Source organism: Arachis ipaensis, chromosome B03 (genome assembly GCF_000816755.2).
Source record: "Arachis ipaensis cultivar K30076 chromosome B03, Araip1.1, whole genome shotgun sequence".
NCBI lineage: Eukaryota > Viridiplantae > Streptophyta > Magnoliopsida > Fabales > Fabaceae > Arachis > Arachis ipaensis.
In genome coordinates this window covers 108612688-108617434 of record NC_029787.2, presented here as the reverse complement: position 1 = coordinate 108617434, position 4747 = coordinate 108612688, and the positions used below count along the sequence as shown (strand labels likewise).

Sequence of the window (4747 nt, the reverse complement as noted above, 5' to 3'; positions counted from 1 at the left end):
CCAAAAAAAAAAAAAAAAAAGCTTGTTTCATTGAATAAAAATTCTCTTATTCATGAAAGTATGCGAATAAGCAAGATTGGGAACATTGTTGTTAAATAGATTGTTTTATTGAAAATCAGCTCATTCCATTCATCTAATATTTTTCCAATATTTTTTTTTTTAAACTTTGTATTGCTATATATTTGGGAATGAACTAGTTACCTTTGACAAGTTGTGAAAAAGCGTTTCTTTTCTTATATAGTGCTTCTTCCAATCCTTCTCTTTTAATCTTCCGAACATGTCCTAATACAATGGAACTATTCTCCAACCACCACCTCTCTTCAATCACTTCAATTTTTTTTGACGCACAAACTCACATGCTAGCCTCTATAGGCTTCCTTGGGGGGCCTCCTTGTATTATTTTTTCCTGCAATTTGCAGCCATGGGTAGCATAATGTATGGGATGTTTATGTTTTGGCAAACATATCGGTGTGATTGAATGGACCCAATCCAAGTACAATTGGAGTTAGATGGTCTAATCATACTATAATTGCTACAAAATCTAGTCATCTTTGAATATATAGATTAGAGATTGAAGAAGCAGATGGTATAACAAACAAACTATAAAAAGACAAATGTAATTTGTATTTATAAGGTGGGTTCTGTTATATGTTCAACTAGAGGAACTAGTAAAGGAGAAACTAAAAAAAGAATGGTCCCTACCTTGAAGCTTTTACGAAAGGCTTCAGATTTTTCATCATTAGATGCACTAGTGTAATGTCACTGGTGTTTTTTGCATTCATCTGTATTTGTCAAAATATTCTTTCGATTTTCAAAATGCAAATTCTACTACCACCGAACTCTCCAAGAGAGAGAGAGAGAGAGAGAGAGAGAGAGAGAGAGAGAGAGAAAAAAAAAAAAAAAAAAGAATTGGTAAAAATATTATTTATTATAAAAAAAATATAGAATTCAGCATTGGAAGTGGAGAATGTGTGAAAGAATGAAGTCTGTATAATTGCAAGGTAGAGCAGGGACTTGCCTTTTTGCTTTGTTTATTCTTTACGTTTCCAAACTTGAGAGCCCTTTTCATCCTTGCCATAAAATTACACAAAAAGTGGAGAAAAAGTTCAATCACTTTTACCCTTTATTTAACTACACAACCTTTTGCTTTCCTTCTCTTCAAGATACAGGTTTCTATGATTGCCTACGTCAACCAAACAGAACAGAACCAGTTCAGCTTCTTTGGCAAAGGGATTAAGATTAACATTAGCAAAAGCCATGTGATAAGAGCAACATATGCACCATATGAAGAATATTCAGACTTCAAACTTATTGCCATCACTGTTCACAGTTTCAAATATCAGTCCACTAGCAACCATAAAAGAAATGTAACTGCAATTTCCAACCATGATCACTAGTTCACTACCATTATTGAAGCATGTAATCTGAAATATGAAGGTGCCTATCCAATACTGACTTGAGTGGACTTTGGCTAGTGGGTTGCAGCAGCAAGACATTGGAGTCCAGTTATGGAGACAGGATTTGTGGCAGAGACAAGATTCCTCTTGTAATCTGGAAAAGAATGGCTTAGTGTTATTTTATCATACAAAAGACTAAAGCATTTTTCTGTATCATACAAAACGGCTCTGACCAGAAGGATAAACAAACCTTCGTCTCTGCCAAAAATAATTTCTAAGTAAATGAAAGGCTAAATTATATCATATATGGTGGGTTAACTTATTTATCTAACTGGTATCATTCAAAAAAGTATTTTGCTAACATGTTAAAATTATTATTAAGACGAAAAATTTAAAAAAAATTAAACACATAAGACTTGTATCAAAAACTTAAATTTTGTAATTTTTATATTTTTCCTATTGACAACAACAACAATATGATAAAGGATTTGAAAAAGAGATGCTACGGTAAAGATGCCATTTTCATGTAAAGACGTTTTTCATTTTGTAGTTGTTATTGATTTAAAAGCGTATCATTAAAAGTGTTGCTTAAAGAGAAAGTGTTACCCTTAATCGTTAACTTGGCTCTGATACCAATTTTTCAATTTCGACTTTTCTTTTTCGAAATTTCTACTACTTCTCTTGTATTTGTTATATGATAATTTATTACTAGTCCTTGATGTATATTTATAATTCTGATTTCATATTTATAGTTTTTTAATTCTGATCTAATTTCTATCATAATTATAATATTCTTTTTTGCATGGATTATTGTATATAAAATCTTTTATCTGTTTGTCTTTTTCTTTAATATAATTTCTCAAATCCTCAAAAACTTCTTTTATTTCTACACTTTCTCTTATTTCTAAATATCTTTCTAATTCTTCAATTTCATTCTCCATTTTTTCTTTCAACAGCTTTAATTCTTTTAAATCATAATATGGTTTTTCAGGCATTTATAAATTTTTTTAAATTTAATTCCAACTTGTTTATATTTATTCTTATTTCTATCTTTTTTATTATAAGATCATCAATTTCGATCTGAAGATTATTTAATTCTCTTTTATACTCCTCTATTTTACTTTTTAATTTTCTCACTCTTTTCCTTTTTATTTTATTTTCTGGTTTTTCAATCTTTTTATACTTCATAAATTAGGTAATCTTATTATAATTCCTAAAAATAATTTTGTTTAACATTATTTATTTTAGAATTTCTGCAAACTCTATCATCGCTTCATCACTATTTTCTAGAAATTCTATTAATTTTTCTAGCTCTTCAACTTCTCTTTTCAACTTGTCATAGATTATTTTTAGAGCTTCAAATGCTCTTTGATTTATTTCAGAAAACTGCAAATAATTCAAATGATTTTCTCTTTCAAAGAGCTCTTGTTTCTTATCTTGATAAGTTACATATATTTCTTCTTTATTTATTGTCATAATTTAGTATTTAGGGTTTCATTTAATTTTTCGACCTTTTTTGTTAATTCTTTTATTTCAGAATTTTCTTCTTTAATCTTTAACTTAGATAAACTTAAAGGCTATTAATTTTAGATTCTCTTATTTTAAAATTCGATGAAACCAATTTTCCTGATGGTTCTTTTAATAATAGAACTGGATTTTCAATAGCTTTATATTTTGGTATTTCTGTTTTTACAATTTTCTGAAATAATTCATCGACATAAATTCTTTCTCTGTTTTTAAATATTATACTATGATGGCTATTTGTTAAAGCATAATTTATTGCATATGTAATTGAAAATGGTTCATCATCTAGATCTTCCAAGATTTTCAGTTGATAAAGGCATAGCATATCCAAGATGGGCATTAAATTTAACATTTACGTTTGCTAAATTTTCATGAACAATTCCAATTATTTGATCTATTGGGTCATCAGTAATTCTTTTGTCACAGATTGCTAAACTTATTGGTGAATTAATTCCTTTCATATATGTAGATTTGATTAAGACTTGTATAGTACTAATATGAATCCATCCAATTTTAGATCTTTTTTGTTGATCCTTAATTTTCTCAATCTATTTACTCAATTCTTCATCATTTATCAAAGCTATTTCAAGTTCTCCATTGGCAGATTTTATCTTTATAGGGGCTTCAAGTTGAATTTTTTCATAGTATATTATATTTTTTCTATTAAAAACTTCTTTTAAAAGATTTTGTTTATTAAAATTTTCATTTGATTTGAGATTTAATTCTGTTTTTAGAACAGCCTGTTTTTCATTATCTAATAAAGCAGTTAATCTATAATAATCAGATTCTTCTGTTAATTCTAAACTTTCTAAATAATTCATAACTAAAAGACTAGGATGAAGATGTACATTTCTGGAGAAAAACTTCCTTTATTTAGTATATTTTACATAAGGTGTTTTTATCTCCAGAGGGGAGATTGTAGATACTAACTCCAGAGGGGAGTTTAGAACTATTTTTCCTTGAGGGAATTCTTTGTCAGACCACAGAATCGCCTCGGCAGCTTCCTCCTTGCTCTCCTAGCATATGAGTACTCTTAGCCTTCTGCTTTCTGTTTTCTGATGATTCTTACAATTGCCTAAGCAATCTATTTATAATGGTTGGGTCTGATGGACAATTCCCATCCTTACCCTTTTTATGACGTCATTGATTACGTCATTGTTTATTATCTTGCACCAGCTACATTGTTGGTGCCTTATGACCTAAGCGCTTACATCATTATGCAATAATGTTGAGGGATGCTTCAGATGCACTGTCCTCTTCTTTTATCATGTGGGCTTCAGATGCATTGTCCTCTTCTTTTATCATGTGGGTTGATTACGTTTCATTATTGCTTTCTTCAGATATTTCTGAGGCACATAGCTGGCATTTGTGGTCTTCTCTGTCTTTTATCAAATAGCAGAGATTCCTCTTTATCCCGTCAGGGAGTTTTTCTAAAAGTCCAGATAAGTTGTAGAATGCTGATTCAAATTCCACCAGGAGTCTCATCTCTCTTTCTTCAATTTCATTTCTTTTACTGGACACAAGCAGAGTATTTCTACTTTTATAATTAATTCTTGTGTGAGATTCCTTTGTTATTTTTTGAGTTCTTTCAAAGACCCTTGCTAATGTGCTGGCTAGTCTTCCTTCATGACTGTAAATTGTTAAATCTTGAATTCGATCAATTGGTTGAAAATTTCCTGGGAAGACAGACATGAATATTACTTGGTATGCTGGAACCAAGCATTCTTCTTCTTCATTAAAAATAGGTTGACTGTTTGTAAATTTTAGGGATACATCCCTTGGATTTACATTGTCAATCATATTTTTAAATCTCTTTACTGCATCAA

General features: G+C 29.8%; 1 long non-coding RNA gene across 2 annotated transcripts in view; it reads right to left on the bottom strand.

The window, feature by feature from the left end:
* Positions 1018–4747, bottom strand: part of LOC110270283 — an 8436-nt gene continuing 4706 nt past the window's right edge. The window contains exons 2-4 of one of the 2 annotated variants that reach the window (XR_002359650.1): positions 1406–1551; positions 1282–1320; positions 1018–1183 (exon numbers count right to left, since the gene is read on the bottom strand). This is a non-coding gene — a long non-coding RNA (uncharacterized LOC110270283). The remainder of the gene's footprint in view (positions 1184–1281; positions 1321–1405; positions 1552–4747) is intronic. The other variant, XR_002359651.1, reaches the window with a different exon arrangement.